Source organism: Monodelphis domestica, chromosome 1 (genome assembly GCF_027887165.1).
Source record: "Monodelphis domestica isolate mMonDom1 chromosome 1, mMonDom1.pri, whole genome shotgun sequence".
NCBI lineage: Eukaryota > Metazoa > Chordata > Mammalia > Didelphimorphia > Didelphidae > Monodelphis > Monodelphis domestica.
Genome location: NC_077227.1, coordinates 578,247,737 through 578,267,607, shown reverse-complemented (window position 1 = coordinate 578,267,607; position 19,871 = coordinate 578,247,737). Strand labels below are relative to the sequence as shown.

Genomic DNA, 19,871 nt, shown 5'->3' with positions numbered 1-19,871 from the left:
CACACATAGTACTACCATTGTGTATAGCATTTTGGTTCTATTCACTTCACTTTGCATCAGTCCATGTAAAACATTTAGGTTTTTCTGAAATTTCCTACTCATCATTTCTTTCTTTTTTTTTTGAAAATTACTTTTAATTAGTTTATTTACAATCTTTTTCCATGGTTACAAGATTCATGTTCTTTTCCTCCCCTTCCCCCAATAACCTCCTGTAGCTGATGCACAAATCCAATGGGCTTTACATGTATTATTGATCAAGACCTACTTCCATATTATTTGTATTTTTCCTCATCATTTCTTTTTTACAAATTTTATTTAATTAGTTAATATAGAATATATTTCATGGTTAGAAGATTCATGCTCTTTCCCTACCCTCCCTCCAACAACCTCCCATAGCTGATGCACAATTCCATTGGGTTTAACATGTGTTATTGATCAAGACCCATTTGCATATTATTAATATTTGCACTAGGATGTGCTCATCATTTCTTACAGAAAAATAGTACTCCATTAAAATCATATTCCACAACTTGTTTAGTGATTCCCTAATTGAAGGATAATCTCTCAATGTCCAGTTCTTTGCTAACACATAAGGAGCTTCTTTCGGACAAGTAGGTTCTTTTCCCTTTAAAAAAAAAAACTCTTTGGGATACTTGCAGAATAGTTCCAAATACCTTATTTTATAGATGAAGAATATTAGTTATTTACGGTCACATAGGTAGGAAGCATTGCAGACAAGATTTGAATTCAAGTATATTCCAAATATAGTTGAGAGACTTACAGCCTAGACAGATTCCACATTTTGTCTAGAAGAGACAATGTAGTAAAAAGAATCTTAGACATGGAGTTGGAATGAGTGAATTTAGATCATGGCTCTGATAACAATAAGAGCATTATAAAAGCTAGCATTTATATAGAACATAGAAATTTAAAGTTTACAAAGCAGCATATCTCACTGGATTCTCACAACAACGAGGTGATATAGGTACTATTATTATCTCATTATACTGATCTAATGATTTTGCTGAAATTAAGGCATAGAGAAGTTATGTAATTTTCAAGATCACAGAGCCCACGAATGCCTGAAGCAGGATTAGAAATCATATCTTTCTGAATTCAAATCCTGTGTTCTGTTCACTTTGTCACTTAGCTATATAGGAATAATCACAGGCATGTCACTTCACTTCCCTGATACTCAGGTCCCTTATCTATAAAATGGGAATCATATATGTACTGTCTAGTTGAAAGACTTATTGAAATGAAAGTGATTAATATAACTTAAAAATGCTACATAAATGTGAGTTTGGTCTTGATCCAGTGATTTCTTGGTAAAGAAATTTCCATTGAGGAAACTAGCTCTACTACAATATATCAGGGCTATTCTTTGACTTGTATTCTTAAGAGTTGTCTACGGAGGGTCAGCCAGGTAACACACAGGATAGAGTGCCAGGCCTGGAGTAAGGAAGATCTGAATTCAAATATGATCTCAGATACATTCTAGCTATGTGATCCCTAACTCTTGCTGCTTTTCTGTCTTAGAATTGATACCAAGACAGAAAGTATGGGTTTTAAAAAAATAACAGTTGTCTGGGGAACTGAAAAATTAAGGTACTTGCCCATGGTCACATAATTAAGTAAACTTGACAGGAGCTAGGGATATAGAAAAAACAAACAAAAAATAAATACAACTCTCTCCAAAATAGTCCTTGTTCTCAAAGAGCTCAGGCTAATGTGAAAATAGACTTATTAATTAATTCACTTTTACACTCTTTGAACAACTTTAACTGTCCTTCTTACTATCTTCATTCTTGAAATATACATTTGCACTAGCTTTCCTTTTTTCTTAATACACCATCCTCAATTCTACCTCTTAGAATGTCTTGAACCTTTATCTCAAGCACCATTTTATACATGGATTCTTTCTTATTTCTCCTACCTGGCTCCTGCCCAATCTATTTTTATAATATTGTATATATTTATGTAAAACTTAGATATTCATGAGATTGTGATATGAGTAGACACCAAGTGTTTTCTTGCCTTTCTGAAATTTAATAAATAAAAATATAACAGAAAGCAGATCATGTTACTATGTGCTTTTCTAAGTCAACATGAAGCCCTCAGATATTCTTGGTACAGTTTGGTGGCTCTGCCATTTCCATTTGAGCTTGCCACTATTGTATTAAGCAATATTGTTTATCAAATGTGAGTTTCTATCACTAAACAGAACTAGAAACTGTGTCTTGTGTCTCAGTCCTGTTATTACTTCTAAGTCTTTGTGTTTGAGATTGAAAGGGATAGCAAACACAAGAATCATTTCTGGTCCTTGAAGATCCTATAGATCAGTGGAAAATGGTCTCATTTGCAATCCATGTTCTCAAATAGATAGACAGACAGACAGACAGACAGATACTACCTATCTACCTATCTATCCATCTATCCATCTATCCATCTATCCATCTATCCATCTATCCATCTATCCATCTATCCATCTATCCATCTATCCATCTATCCATCTATCCATCTATCCATCTATCTATCTATCTATCTATCTATTTATCAGAAGACCAGAAGTTCAGTATGGCCCAGCTCTGTGGGCTGATTCTGAATTTCAAGCAAGAGAATCTACAGTATTACACATGGCAACTCAAGACCTTAATTTGTTCAGTAACTAAGTTAAGCACCTGTCTCTGCAAAAGTAAGTAATACTGACACAATACATTGCTCAGTGCCTTTCACAAATGATGATAATTATTAAAAAGGAGGGTGATAGAGGGGGCTGGTTCTTTTTAAAAATGCTGTCTTGAGCCAAGTGATGCAAGATGATGTTTACTTCTTTCCAATTTGATATTTTCTCTCTCACAAAATCCAATTAGACTATCAGATGTTTTGCATTCCTGGCATAGGCATTAATGAAAAGATGGGGGGAAATGAGAAAATGAGATGTTTGATTCTATGTGATTCACCAATGTTTCTGAACATCCTGTAATGCTCCAACTAATGAGCAATAGCTGAGAAGCAATATAGGGTATTAACTGTTACATATTATTAATGCACTGCTTGGGAATTAAGACAGGCATTTTACATGCTGATTATAAACATCTTGCACAGCTCCCATCCTTCTTACCCTCCCCTTCCTCTCTCCCTAGGAACTACAGCTCTGAGCAGCTTTGCAACATTAAAACCAAACCTTAAAAGAGAAGCTTAAATAAATGGTCTCCATAGAAAATGCTTCCTGTGGCTAATCGGGTTGGGAACATAATTTACTTTCTCTGAAGTATTTATTTGAAAGTTTCTGACCCAGAGAGCAAAGTCTCCCCAACAACTGAACTTAGTCACAAGAATCATTGGTAGGGGGAGAAATAACGGCCCTTTTAGTAGTATTGTTATGGGTGTATCAAAGAGCTGCATTTCCATGGGGGAGAACTAATCTAGCAGCATGGTCAATGTTCAATTCTTCACAAAACGACTACAAAGTTCTGTCCCAAATGCAATTATTGACTTCATGTAACTACTTAGGAGACACTGGACCTAAACTAATTTGCTGATATGGGAACTTGTAGCCAGGCAAGTCAGTGATAATATGTATAAGCCAGATCTGCCCTGATCAAAAGTAGATTTGGCTTATGGTATGTGTGGAACTTATCTTTCTCCAAAAGGAATGCTACACTAACTAGAACATTAATCATCAGGTCAGACCAATTAGCAAACTCTATCAATTACCACAATTAAGGAGAGGGCACCAGAAGGGACCCAATACTGGTGCTCTGAGCTGAGTTAAACCTGGGTTGCTCTAAAAACAGTTTTTGTTTGTTACTGTTATTTTGATAAGTTCACAATCTAAATGGAAAATGGGAAAGGGAATGGAGTTAATTAAGAGAAGGAAAATAGAGAAAAACAATTTATTATAAAGTGCTTAGCACAGTGCCTAAGCACTATATAAACGTGATAATGAGGATAATGTTGCCAAAAGACAAATAAGCTGTTGTATGGTCCAGATATTCTTCTATCTACTAGTTACCTCTGTGAAACTACTCAGACTGTATTTTAGAAGATTTGGTCTAGCTATTCCCTTATTGTAACAATGGAGATACTTGGTCTAACAAGAATTAAGAATGTATTGGGAACTTTTAAAATTACTCCACCCTACTCAGACAGTGCCTTAGGGGAAGATAAAGTTGTAAACTACTGATTGAACAATGAAAGTCTCCAACTCATACCTTATAGTAAAGCTAGAACCTTAAGTTAGTTCTATTTTTAGATCTAATACAAAAAGGTTTTAAGTACCTGTAAAGGCTAAATTAGTCACAAAAAGGTCAAGTAACTTACAAAAGGAAAGTTTAACAAAGAGGTGTGAAGTACTTAGAAGATTTCATCTAACCAGAGAAGGTGAAAACCAAAGAAGGTGAAAACTAAGAATGGGCAGCTCTGGGTAAAAGCATCTACTGTTATTAGTAGATGTGAAAAATTAGGGGAGGTGACATAAGAGAAATTTCTTTAAAAGGAGAGGATAAAAAGTCAGGAGACATTGGAATTCAGTTTGGAGAGCAATTCAGTTCAGAGTGGAGAGAGATTCTGAATTGGAATTCAGGAGATTCAGTGGAGGACTGGAGCTTGTTTGGAGATGGTCTTGTGGTAAGTAATAAGACTGACTCCCTCCCCCTTAGGCTCAGGCCTAAATGGCCTATGCCTTTTTCTGCTGGCTTGGCTCAACCTGAGTCAGAGCAGTTTAAATTAATTCTCTCTCTCTTTATCTCCTTCCCTTAAATTACTTCTTTCTTTATTAATTAAAATCTCCATAAATCCCCAGCTGACTTGGGAATTTTCATATGTGGGAATTTCCCATGGCAACCACTTTTTTTAGAATTTAAGTCAAAAAACTAAAATTATCCTTACAGTTTTAGCATTTACAGTTTGCTGACCATGCTCCTGATTCATGGAGTTCACATAGATTGTGCTGTAATTCCTGTATATAGGAAACAATAGTTGAATAGTTGTATCTCCCCCTAATGGTGATGTATATGCGGGGGAGAAAGGCTTAGCCTGTATAAGTGGATGTCCAAAAAGCATCTCAAATGGTGAGATGTGTAGGTCTCCTCTAGTCCTACTTCTAAGATAAAATAGGGCCAGAGGGAGAATTTCAGGCCATTTTAAATGTGTCTCAGTGCATAATTTTTCAATCATAGTTTTAAGTTCTTTGTTCATCCTCTCAACTTGGCCTGAGCTCTGGGGACGATATGGTACATGAAATTTGGAAGTTATCCCCAAGCAAGAATATATCTGATTTAGGACAGAATCAGTAAAATGAACCTGTCAGAAAGATGGAAGACAGTTTAGCTGATGCTTCCTCATTTCAAAGAAAAATGAATATCCTTCTCCCTTTTTTCCCCATTGTCAAGCAGTCACTAAATTTTACCATTTCTCCTTCCACAACGTTAATTCCCTTCTCTCCATTTTTATAGCTACCATCATGTCTTGCCTAAACAACCAGTTTCCTAATCAGGCCAATGTTTTGAAAAGAACTTAAGAAGCAAAAAAAGTAATCTAGAAACAGAGACACATAAACTAAAACAAGAAAATAGTATCTTGAAAGCTAGAATTGAGTCACTTGAAAATAAGGCAAAGGTGAAAGATGACCTATGAAGAAAATCAGACCAGAAGGAGAAGGATGAGCAAAATGCCAGGGATGAAATTCAGTCTTTAAAAATTAGAATCCAACAACTAGAAGCAAATAACTTCACAAGGCAGCAAGAGACTATAAAATAAAAGAAAAAGAATGAAAAAATTGAGGAAAATATGAAACACTTGATTGACAAAATTACAGGTCTAGAAAAGAGATCCAGGAGAAACAATTTAAGAATTATTGGACTGCCAGAAGATCATGACAAAAAAAAAAGCCTGGACATCATTCTATAGGAAATTATCTAAGAAAACTGCCCCGATATTCCCAAACTTGGTACTCAATTTCCATCCTCTATGCCATTACCAAAGTTATTCCCCAAGTTTAAAGTTCAATTCAATTCAGTTTAAAAAGAATATGTATATTTGGGCAAAAGAAGATTTAAAAACAATGAAAACAAAAACACGAAATTCAGTCCCTACCCTCAAAATAGGAGAAAATTCTGTTGCATTGTTCACTCTATTCAAATATGCTTCTTAGAATCCCTAATTTCATTCAAGTTTTCCCTTAACACTGAGCCACCTGCTCTTTTGCTATTACTTTTTGGTTCTAGGTCGGCTCTCTGAGGCCTGGTAATGTCTTGTCTAATGTCTCTTGAAATGAGTAGCCTTTAAAATACTTAAATATAATTATTCCCTCATAATCTATCTTTATTTCTTTTTTTAACAAATTTTCCCCAATTAACCAATATTGTTTTTCTCTCTTTCACACATTCTCATCCCAAATACTATTGTGGTAATAAAGAGAAAACCCTTGTACTAAGCATGAATCATCAAGATAAATGGATTCCCATATTGACCCTATCCAAAAACATTTCACATTCTGTAAGTTTAGTCCTTTGCTTCTGTCAGAAAATGAGTAGCATGATTCCTCAATGATTCTCTAGAATTATAGTTGGTCATGGGCTGATCAGAATTAAATTTTCACAGCAGTGACTGTTTTTACACTGCTATTGTTAGTTTATAAATTGTTCTACTGCTTTGGTTCACTTTACCTGGCATGAGTTTCACTAAGTTTTTCTAGTTTTCTCCATTGATACCCAAATTTTTAAACTCATTTTCAAATGGCATGGTTTTAGAACACCCAGAATCTCCATTATTTTCCTTGCCACACCTTTCCAAAATTCTGTTAGCTTTTACCTTTTGCGAGAGAGACAACAGGTTTTTTTTTTCCTTTGATTATCTTGATCAGCAGGCAAAGTAGGACCTAGAATGAGCAGTGAGTTTGAGTGTACCGAAGGGTCCACAGTACTTAAGTGATCTTGAAGAGGTAAGATCCCCCCATTGTTTGCCATTGAAGCAAATAACTTGGAGTACATGTGCCCTAGCTGTGGCAGAGAGAATTTAAAATCAAGCCATGGATCAAGTCCCATTTTCTTTCCTTTTGAGTTAAAAAGATGTCACCAGCCAAAGGGAAATGTTTACAGCCCTTCAAAATTCCAGTAAAGGGGGGTGGTGGTTCTTTTACATTGGCTCCTTATCTCTACGGTCCCTGACTTCTTCCAGTGATTCTTCTCTAAGGCAAGGGTGACAGCACCTTAGGCAAGTCCAGATCCTTCAGGCTCCCTTTCTCTTGTGATTAAAAACAAGCTCCTAGCTATCAACTGGAAACAACTGCAGCTGTCAAGTTTCCAGCCCCAATTTTCGGTCATTCCTTTCCATGCCTTGGGCTGTACTCTGAGGCATCTTGTTTCAATACCATTGTGAGAGAATTTGACAAACCTCCTGGCCTTCCTTATCCCCCTAGATCCATCCAGAAACTCTTTAAGGCCAAACTTGCTGTGAAAAGAAAGCAGTGCTATAATTTTAACATCCTCCTGCAAGAGGCTATTGAGCCCAAGTAAGTAAATCAAGAACACAGTTTTGAAAATGTAAGGATTTCTCTCAGCCTCTCGTCAAATACTAAAACTTCAAATGAACTTGAAGTGGAAGAACCTAAAATAGATGAAAGCATGTGTGGCAATCTTCTTTCACAGGTCCTGCATCCCAGAACTATTTCCAAAACAAGGTGTTCAAAGTCCAAAGCAACAGAGCCACTATTAGTGGGTCAGAGGTGGCATCATAAAATGGAAAGAGCCCTAACATTGAAGTCAGAAGGCCTGGGTTTGAATTCTTCTGCTACTTAGTAACTGTGACTTGGGACTCAATTTTCACATTCATAAAATGATGGATTTTGATTATATAGATTCCAAGGTCCTTTCTAACTTGGAATTTATGAATCTAGCTCCCCTACAGAATACTTATTTGTTTTGTTAAACACTTAACTTCTTTCCTAGTAATAATTCCAAGACAGAAAGGCAAGGGCTAGTCCATACCTCAGACTTGCTCAAGGTCACATGGTTAGGAAATATCTGAGGCCAGATTTGCATCCCTATCCTAAGCCTGGTGCTCTATTCATTTTGCACCCAGCTATATAGATTATTTTGAATGACCCTGAACAATTCAAAATCAGTGAACTTCCCTGGGAATTAGTTTTCTTAACTGTAATAAGAGAATTGGACTTGATGAACTCTAACATTTCTTTCATCTCTAAAAATAATACAAGGTTAAAACAGTTATGGTCATAACAACAATTTTAAGCATAAAGGACCCTTTTTTCAGAACTAGAAGAGTCAAACTAATTTCATGAGAGACTCATACTTTAAAAAAAAATTAGACAAATAAAAGATCATCTTTGATATAAAATTAGGCCAATCAAATTGACAAGTCAGATCATCAGACTTAATTAATGAAAGGCTGATTTTAGTCCTGGGAACTGTTCATGGGAGTCTCTTGAGAAATCAATGGACTTGTCTAGGGCACAAATTTCTCATCTGTGAAATCCACATGTTAATACCTTGCCCTCCATAGCTCAGAGGAATATGTGAGGACAAAGAATAAATTATATATCTATAGCACTTGAAAACTTACAGAGTACTTTCTCCATCACAATCCTTTGAGTGAGATGATACTAGCAATATATTCCCATTTTACAGATGAAGAAATTGAGGCTTAGAGAGGCTAAGCCAGTTGCTCACAATTACCCCGCTAGAAATTGTAAAGGATACAATTTGAACTCATGATAACTGATTTGAAACCTAGTATTCTTTCCTTTGGACACAATAAGATAGGCAAAAGATCTCTAAATTGAGGAAAAGAGGAGGGGCTATGATGAAGTCAAGGTAATGTCATTATTTTCACACCAATACTAAGAGTCTACTTTACTTAATAATCTCATAGCAAATAAGCCTGCAATGATGACAAATGCAAGAAATGCCAAGGATTATTAATGGCAGCCTGGTAGCCTGCAGTTCTGTCAGTTTCCATGATGATCAATAAGTTATTTAGATTCATTTAAACATTTTCATTGAAGCTGTTTGGCCAGACTGGTGCTGACAGGATGGCACAGTTAGAATTAAAGACTATTAGTAGGAACAGCATCATTTTACATGCTTTATGTTTTGTTTGCTTGTTTTATTTCCTACTAAATGCCAGTAATCTCATAAAGAAGTAGCCCAAATATTTGTTTCCTGCTCAAATAGGAGGAAGGGGGAAGGGACTGCTGGTAAAGAAGAAATACAACTAAATGTAGTTGCCAAATCACTAGAATAGGAGCCATGAGACTTGCGACAATGGGACTCATATCCCATTTCTTCTAACAACTAACTAAAGAATTTGGTAGAAAGGAAGAAACATGCAATAATTAATTGCCTCCTTTATGCCCGGCAAAGTGCTAAGAACTTTACAATGTGATTTCATTTGCTCCTCACAACAACCTTGGAAAGTGGGTGCTATTAGGCTTTCCATTTTACAGCTGAGGACACTGAGACAGACAGAGGTTAAGTTAGGCTTGCCCAGGGTCACCCTACTAGTAAGTGTTTCAGGGTAGATTTAAACTCAGGTATTCCTGTCTCCAAGCCTAGAACTCTATTCAATGTGCCACCTAGCTTCTTCTAATCTTTTACATTGAAAAAACAAAATTTTGCCTTCATCAGTCCTCAGTTTCCTCACCTAGAAAACGAAGCAATTGTATTGAATGATCTCTATGACCCTTTCCAGTTCCAATAATCTGTAAAGCTACTAAAAACAAAAATCATGGTTTATAGGTTTGACAAATTTTAATGACCATGGCATGATAGTGATACAAGTTCATAGTAGATAAAATGAGAAGAGACCTTACAAGTCACACATTCCTGGTGTTTTATTTGACAGGAGAAGAATTTGAGGCCATGACAGCTTCAGTGTTTTTTCAAAGATTGTATTCCTAATCAGATACATCGGTCAAATCCAGCACCCAGTTAAAAAGAATGAAAAAACTCTACCACACTGCTATGAGGAGATAGGTGGTGAGGTGGTTGAAGCTCTCAGACAGGAGTCATGAAAATCTAAGTTCAATTCCACCCTGAGATATTTATTAGCTGTGTGTTCCTGGGCAAGTCATTTTACTGCTATCTGCCTCATATTCTTCAGCTGTAGAATGGAAATCATAATAGCAGTAACCTCTCAGTTTTGTTGTGAAGATAAAATGAGATCCAAATAATAAAGCACTTGGCAAACCTTAAAGTAATATATAAATATTAGTGATTATGATGATAGCATTTTCCTCATCTGGATAGATATAATAGCAGGAGGAAAAAAGGACTTTTCTCAGAGAGAATCCAACCTACTTTGAAAAATGTCTTTTATTGTATGAATATGTACATATTTGTATGTTCATAAGTACATATGTGTGTAGATCTCTATACCTAAACACTTGTCTCCTTAGAGCTTAGCATAGTGCCTAGTATAATATAGACCTCTAGAAAATGTTTATAGACTGATTGTTTCTTGACTAAATGGGAAATGAACACAGTTTGCCCTATTTTAACTATTAGTAGGATCAGGAAAATTATTGAAGGGTGTAATAGAGGCTGGCACTAAAGAAAAGTGCCAGACTGATAGTATGTGAAATTGATCACCTTGATAGGGGAGGGGCCCCAGGAGTGGGAATCCTGAGGAGAGAAGAATCTGGCTGGAGAGCAGTGAGGGTCTCTCCATCTTGAGATATCAAAGAGAGAAGGTGGATAAAAACTTTCTTCTGAGGGTTACCCAGTTTTCCTGTTGGTGACTGGAAATCTTTCCCCCCAACACTTCCCAATTGAAGGGAATTTCTGAAGAAAAACCTGAGCAGACTTTACTTCAGTTCCTATTGCCCAGGGGTGAGGGAAAGTCATCTGACTTTCTCTCAGGGGGCTCAGTCTGCCAAGGGCTGAGTTCCCTCCAAACTTGAGGAGGGAGGAAAATGGTTTAGATAGAGACAAGGACCCCCTTTTCCCACTTTCCTTTCCCATTCTTCCCTGCCTGTTATTCCATTTGTATTACCTGATTGAGTTAACATTAAAATTATCTGTTCCACAAGCTGAGTGTGAGTGAATGGATCAAGAGGAGACTTTTGGATCTCGAGTAGTGGAGGGTCTGCCATCTCCCCTAAACCCCGCTTTTGAGAAGGGAGTTCTCCTCTCTTTCCCCCTCTCTATACCTCAGGGTACAAGCCTCCTCCTTCCAGGGTACATCCTTTTCCCTTATTTTAATTTTTTTGAAATAGTTGTCACCCCAGATTTAAAAGGACCCCATTTATTAAAAAAAAAAAAAAGCTTTAGTGACTAACTGTCACCAACTACCATCAACTTTCAGTTGTGAAGTTGTTGTCAATTAAAACTCCTGAGGCGAGGCAAGCAGCCTTTGTCACTGACTCTGCCTAGCAGTTTCCACACAGGATCAAAAACATCTTGATTCCTTGTGGGGGGGAGAACAAGTTAGTTACTAACTGCCACTTTGGTCAATTATGAAACTGAGAGAGAGTCTACTGTAAAAGGGAAAATGTACTATCTAGCTAGAAGCAAAGCTTGTGGGGACAAAAACCATTTTCTAACTGTTAACTCCTGGCAGTTAGAGCCTAGAAAAGATATAATGGGGAACATGTTACAACTAATACTTTGGTCTTCTGTGCTAGGAATAATTACCATTTATTGGGGCTACTGTATCGTTTATAATACAGTGACAGGGATGATAGACAATGTTCTGGAGGCATTAACCAATATGACTATTGGATGGACACAGTTGCCAATGAATTATCTAGATGTAAATTACTTCTGTCAAATCATACTACAAATCTATGTTGTATTCTTGGTAGTGACTAACATCTTAAAGAATGTCAAAGCTGGTGCCAACCAGATCTTCCCAAAGAAAACTGTGCATGCTCTAGTCATTGATAATAGATTAGAGACATTGTTTGATCAGATCCCTATTATAACTGAGATATGCCAGGATTACATGCAGAGAAAATGAGGCACGGGTAAGGGAACCGATGAGGAGACTGGGTACATGAGGAGACAGACTAATAATGATGAGGTAATTACTAATACTAATACTGGGACACCATTAGGTGCAGTAGGGGGAAATGACCTTGAGAATAGCGTACAGGCAGCAATTAATGCATCTGCTAACAATCTCGCAAATTCATCAAAGGCTCAAAAGATTATGCCTTTGCGTGATGTAGCTAAGGTCACTGATAACGCTGGCATTTTACATGCAAAGGTTCATAAGTCATTCACCACATATGACTTAGAATCTTTAAGTAAATGTATGCCTAAATTTTTATTAGAACTACATCTCGCAATTAAAGAACTGAAAAGAGTATTTTGCCTCTATGAACCTGATATTTTGAGGATGTAGAAATTCTTTTATCTGAACTTTTTACACCCCACAAACATAAAAATTTTATTGATCAAACTAGAAAAGATTCTTCACTCATTAGCTGGCCAGAAGTTTTTGAAGATATGGATTTTTCTAATCCAAGATCAATGGCTTATCTAAGAAAACATCATGAGGATCTATTGCAGGGAATGAAGCAGTTGTCATAAAGACCCAATGCATAGGGAAATTTTGACATTATCCCAAGAAAAAAATGAACACCCAAGTACATTTATTGATTACCTTATTGAAAAAACCGAGGGACTGTTGGGTTTTAACCCTAATTCAAAAGAAGCAGAGCTACACAGGAGGAGACAATTTCTCAAGAGCTGTGATAAGCACTTGAGGGATTTCTTCAGGAATTACTGTCCTAAGTTTGACACCATCTAACTTAATGAACTTAGAGATATTGCCACCTATCTTCATGATAACAAGGTAGATCAAGATAGAGAAAAGAATGATCTAAAGAAAAAGCTCCAAGAGACCTCTGAAATATTAAGACAGAAAGAATTAGAGGAGGTTAAGAACCTGGCTACAATTAAGACATTTAACAAGCAAACCACACAGTATAGACAGATATCCCAAAGTCAACAGAGGGTGCAAAGAGATTACAGACTTGCTTTTTGTGTTCTTGTTAAGGACACATAGGAAGAACTGCCTGATGTAACATCTCTATGAACAGGGCCAAAATAAGAGAGATGGGGAAGTTCAAAATGCATATTATCAGGGAAAAGTATATAATAACAAAAACTATGGGAGAGAGGACTCTAATAGGAGACCCCAGACCAGAAATCCATGGAAGCAGTAATAGCTTTGGGAACAAAACCCTGTTATTCAGAAGTTGTAGAGAGAAATAAGCATTATACCGCATGATGCCAGGCTCTGGAATTATCTAGTAAAACAGAAAAATTTGGAAGGTACCCCAGGGAGGAAACATGAGGACATAAGCATAAAGTTTACAAAGGGAGATGGTAGAAAGGAAAAAGAAAACTTTAAAATTTTAGTGGTGGAGAAACAGAGAGTTGGGCAAGATGCCAAGGAAAGCAATTTAAGTACAAAACAAATGTCTAGAATTGAGGTGGAAAATGAATTTGCACAGATAATATCAGACTTGAAACATGACATTTATGGTTCACAATGCATGGGTACACAGAACTGCATAGAGAAAAGCAAGGCACAGATTAAATCCTTTTTGGAAAAAAAATTTAGCTTGCAGAATTGGTCCAGGCAGTGGAAAATCAAATGGGGCTAACAAATATATCAAACAGAAACTTAAGTAACCAGGCAATTCTGACAAGATAGCTAAATAAGAAATTGTTATAAGAGACTTTGGAGCTGATACATTTATCCATCTAAGAGGGGAAAGAAAGAAAAACAAGAGGATAACTAACTTAAAATAAAAGCCAAGGACTTTTACCCACAAAATCCTATAACACTCAAAGATACCAGTCCTGGGGATGGGTTTAGTACAGATCAATATCAAACTTCCAATGACTTTGTATTCCCTGAACAAGAGACTTCAAAACAATTTAAGGGGGTAGGAACAGAAGAGTCTTTGGTAGTGAAACCTCATCCAAGCAGTTCTCAAACTGAAATTAATACAAACACAAACCTTTCCTCTGAGCAAGCTGTTAGCTCATGGACAGCAGTGGTCCAAAGTGATACAAGTATATGACAAACCCTGGGGCAAGAAAGTAAAGATGATAATAGGAAATCTGTGTATTTAAGCACCATAATAACTAATTTACAAGAAATTTCAGAACCATATCTTGGGACAGAAGTGGGAGAACAAAAGTACAAACCTCTCACTGATATAGGGGCAAGTGGATCTGTACTGAAGTTATTCTCAGGAGATACCACCAAAGAGGGAATGGTTTATATGTCAACAGATTCACAAGAAGGAGTAGATACACAACAACCTGATCCAAAAGATATGGTAGAACCTGTGCACTCCAGTAACATAATAGCAGATCTGCAGGAAGCAGTAAACCCACAAGAATAAAATTTGTCACCACAGAACTCAGAATTAGAGCATAATACTGGACAACAGATTGAAAAAGAATTGGGAAATACAAAAATCACTGAAATAGTGTCAGTCCAAGACACCAAACCTGTATTAATAACACCTGACACAGAATTACAACTGGTCACTGAATGAAAGCTAATGAAAGACCTGAAGAGTACAGAAATCAGTGACCATGAGTCAGACTCAGAACTAGATGATACAGTACCAAATGGTATAATAATAGTTGAACAAAACACTGATGAAGAACAGGAACCCTATGAATACATCAAGCTTTATGATAAAGTTCATAAATATTTAGATGAATGGGACACAAATTGGCATAGTGAAAACCTGAATTCAGAACAAGCAAGCTTTTCTGATTCTGATTCTGATTCAGCAATTGAAAACATAGGAAACTCATTATCAATAGAGGAAACACTGTATATTACAGGAGTCAGTAGTTCTGAAGAATTTTGTAAGAAATATGACTCAGGGGACAGCGACACTGAATTGGAAGTAATATGATAGAGAACTGGGTACCAGGACAGGTTTGAGTTCTATAGGGTAGCAAACAACACAAAACTTTATAAGAACCCAGGCATACAAGAACCCATAGTACTAGGCATAAGATCTGACACATGATCCTCTAAGAAATGTTATTCAAATCAGTAAAATCCCTAAGCCCATAGTGACAATCCCTGGCTGAAAAAAACCAAACAAAACAAAACAACTGATACATGTCCATGAACCACAGTAAATGTAGATGAAAAACATCCAAGATGGTATTGGAGCATCTTATCCAAAAGAAAGTTATTACATGAAACTGAAACAGAGTAATGTCCAAGACAGGTAGTATAAATTAGGGATGATTAGTGTAGCCTATAAAACACAGAAGTGGTTCCTTGTGGAACCTGGGAGTTTATTTGAGTGGATTTAGAATCCCTTAGAATTATTAAACCTATATACGAAATTCAATCTCAAGCCTAGTCTAAAATATCATTTACCTCTACATTAAACCACATAAGAATGGAATAATCCCATTACAATCACACATTAAGAAAGTTAGCTACATTAATTACATAAAAAAATCTCACTTGCACACATGAGGATGGCACACACATCCTGTATACAATTTCACTCACATGCATCAAAATATTCACTCTTACATGCACACACATGTTACTCTTACACACACACATGATCCTGTAGTTCCAGATTCTTGAGATCATCTTTCAAGGTGAGACGACAGGCAAGTATGATTCCTGCAAAGGAGAAGGCACCCTGGACCTGTGACAAACTTCAAGCAATACCAAAGGATGGAAGATACACAGACAACTGGAAAGAACTTTGAATGAAAGACATTATGGGAAATGGATTAGGGAAAATTGGTCATGTAAGATTAATCGCCGATCACATTAACTTCACATATAGAGAAGTACATCCTCATATACATTGGAATAAATATGCATCCACCATGACAAATTTTGAACACAAACAAATTTCACATTGACATTAGGGACTGTGCCATAAATAAGGACAGTCCATAACTTGTATATTTGTAAATAGATCTGCACTACCTGAAGATATATATATATATAAATATATATATATTAATATATATATGTATTTAGATAACATGTGACATGTGTTAATGTTTAAAAATAGCAGACATATATATATATATATATATATATAAAACATAATAATGATCTTATCCAATAATATAAATAGAAAGGAGAGTGAAAATACTAACCATTAATAGACAGGGACAGAATAGTTTAGGGTGGAAAAGGGAATAATGTAATTAGAGAGGTAACATAGGGACAGAATAAATCAGATTTCATTTAGAAACAAGTTTATATATATATATATATATATATATATATATGTACATATATATATATATACACATACCTATAAATGTTATGAATTGTTACATTGGAATTAGCATTCTGTAAGGCATAGGATAGTTCAATTTTACTTAAGATTTAAATTTTATATTGATTGCAATAGGATTGACTTTTGCATTGAGAAATTGTCACATTGTAAAAATTTTTGTTGGCACATAATCCTAACCCTCTTCCCACAACTCAGTCTTAGCATAAAATAGGGAAGTAGATTAGCAAATAGACAGATTAGTATTAAGATTTATTATTTTGGGAGGGGGGAGGTTAGATGGGAACAATAAGTAGCATAGATAGATTAGAATAAACATAGAAGATAAGTAACTGGAGTGGGCCAGGGTAGCACCATGCGAACAACAGGAAATGAAGGATTTGTGATAAAGGCTGGCACTAAAGAAAAAGTTCCAGATTGAAGAGTATGTGAAATTGATCACCTCAATGGGGGAGGGACCCCAGGAGTGGAATCCTTAGGAGAGAAGACTCTGGCTGGAAAGCAGTGAGGGCTCTCCATCATGAGTTTTTGAAGAGAGGAGGTGGATAAAGACTTTCTCTTGAGGGTTACCCATTTTTTCCTGCTGGTAAATGGAAATCTTTTCCCCCAATACTTCCCAATTGAAGGGACTTTCTGAAGAGAAACCTGAACAGATTTTACCTCAACTCCTGTTGTCCAGGGGTGAGTCAACCTGACTTTCTCTCAGGGGGCTCAGGCTGCCAAGGCCTGAGTTCCCCCCAAACTTGAGGAGGGAGGAAAAGGGTTTAGATAGAGAAAGGGACCCTTTTTGTATTACCTAATTGAGTTAACATTAAAGTTATCTGTTCCCCAAGCTGAGTGTGAGTGAATGGATCAAGGGAAGACCTTTTGGGTCTCAAGTAGTGGAGAGTCTGCTGTCTCCCCTGAACCCTGCTTTTGAGAAGGGGGTTTTCCTATCTTTCCCCCTCTCTATACCACAGGTTACAAGCCTCCCCTTGGTGTACATCACTTCCCTCTCTTTATATCTTTTTCTTAAAACAAGGGTTGCTCATAGGAAAAACCCATTGTGGTGGCAGTGGTGGTAGTGGTTGTGGTTGTTAATGTAGTTTACTACTCTTTTCAGTGTTTCCAACTGTTATGTTTGTAAACAAAAACACACTTAAAATGATGTGATTTTCTTTGGTTCAGGGGAAATTGTTCCTCAATGTCAACAGTCTACTCTTTAAATTCTCATGAGTAGTAATGCTCTGGTGCTATATCTACCAAAATTCAGAATAATGTTTAGTGGTAATGAAAGAATGAGAAAATATAATATCCAGTATAAAATATCTTTTGAATTTGTAAATTTTAAAAGTTTTAAAAATGCTTTTCAAATTTTCTATAATTTAAAAAGCACAATATTAAATAATTTATATTGTAATCACAATTCTTCCTTTTTAATTAAATCTATATTAAGGTTTTTCTCCCAAATGACAGAAGAGTGGTCCTCATTATCATAGGATTTATAACATTCAAGGCCTTTATGAAAGTAATTTTAAAATATCATCTAAAGTAATATAGAATGACTTAAAAATTGGATAAATATTAATAGCTCATAGTTGTGCAACACCATTGCAATAAAATATATGGGAATACTTAAGTGACAGTTTGAATACTATACCATTCAAATGTGGGTTTTAATAATATTGTTGGGAGGAATGCATCCCTCAGCATGCCCCAGGGGTCCCTCTCTCCTACTTCCTAGAGCAGGATTAGTCTTGAATGGACCAATTCAGTGCTAGGGAGAGACCATGTCCCTACTTCCAAGCATGGGATTAGTCTATATAAGGACCAATACTGTGCCAAGGAGGGACCTTTTAATCTGACTAGATTCAGGGTTTTAGAGGGGGTAGTCAAGTTCAGGTGAACTCTTGTGTTTTTTTTTTCTTTGAATAAAAGTGTTTTTGAGATCAAAGAGATAGAGTTTTCTTTAGCATTACAATTGGCAACCAGAAGGGACCTCAGAACCTTCAAGATAAGCATAACATACCCCCCCCCCCCCAACACCACCTTGAGTCTCCTGGGCTCTCTGCCCTTCCTGCCCTTGTAAAAGGCAGGAAGCCTCTACTCCAACTACCATTCCATCTCCTGCTTTTCACTCCTTGTCCCCCTCATCTTTCCTCCTTCCCATTCTTCCTACTTCTCTCTCCTCCTCTTCCTCTACTTCCTCCTTCCCAAGGAGATATAGTGTAGAATTAGGAAAAAAAAATACTAACAAAAGGCATTTGAGGAAAGAACTAAAAAATAAAAAGGATATATTTAGGGCAATTAGAACTTCAAGATCTCATGCTATACTATACAGCAGTATATTTGCCAGAATTCTTTGGTACTGCTTAATAAGTAGATGAATAGAAAAGGCTAGATAAAGAGGAATCAGAAGTAACTGGATTCAAGAATTTAGTGTTTAATAAGATGGAGAACATATAAATTTTCAATAATTCTGTGGAAAACAGCAAAGTTAGGAGTAGCATTATACTTTAAACTATATCTCACAATAGTCTCAAAATTTATGGGCAACTTTAAATATTGAAGTTACAACATTAAAAAAAATGGAATCAGATCAGGTTGATTTCACAACTATGGCTAGGAGGAGATTCTTAACCAATAAGAGATAGATATGATCACAATGATAAAGCCACATGATACAAATGATCACAAAAGAAAAAATAGATTAGTTCAATTAAATTAACTTTAAATGTTGTTACATAATACAATGAAAGAAAGATAAGAAAGTTATCAGGAGGAAGTTTTGCATCAAATAATTCTGAAAAGAATTGATAGACTACATAGTCCCATGCACATATATTTACATATTTGTGTATACAGACATATATCTATATCTTATCAATAGCAATATATCTTAAAACATGCACCCAGTCATTAACCAAATGAAAAGTAGTCAAATGATATGAATAAATAGTTCTAAAAATTACAAATTAAAACTTTGCAACAATCTGAATTAATTCTTTCAATTATCAATAGTAAGAAATAGTAAGAAAAATTCAAATCTATTTCAAATTTATTTTAATTTGAAGTTTTACTTCATACCAAAAAAAAATGGCAAAGATAACAAATTAGGAGACTTCACCATGTGAGGGGCTGTTGAAAGAATGTACACATAAATAACACTGGTTAGAGCTGTGTATTAGTCCAACCATTGTGAAAGCAAGTTTAAGTATATTAAGAATGACTGAAATATCCATACTTATTGACACAGAGATCTTCCTGCTACATACATACCTAAGGAGATAAAAGTCAGAAGGAAAGGTTCATTATTCACAAAATTATGCATAGTGGTTCTTTGATATTAGCAAAGAACTACAAACAACTTAGATTCTCATCATTTGAGGAATTACTAAAACACAAGTGGTTCATGAATGTAAAGGAATATTTAGTATGTCATAAGAAATGATGATTGTAAATAATTCAGAAAAGCAGAAGATTCATAAGAACTGATATAGATGATGCATGAAAAATAAGGAAGATAACATTTATAATAACTAAAACAAAGAATAACATAACAGTTACAATAAAAATGAACATGAAGGTTATATAATTTTGTGCC

At 35.9% G+C, this 19,871-nt stretch overlaps 1 protein-coding gene across 4 annotated transcripts in view; it reads right to left on the bottom strand.

Annotated features, from left to right (window-relative positions):
- Positions 1-19,871, bottom strand: part of UNC5D (unc-5 netrin receptor D) — an 831,324-nt gene that overhangs the window by 462,107 nt on the left and 349,346 nt on the right. The window lies entirely within an intron of this gene.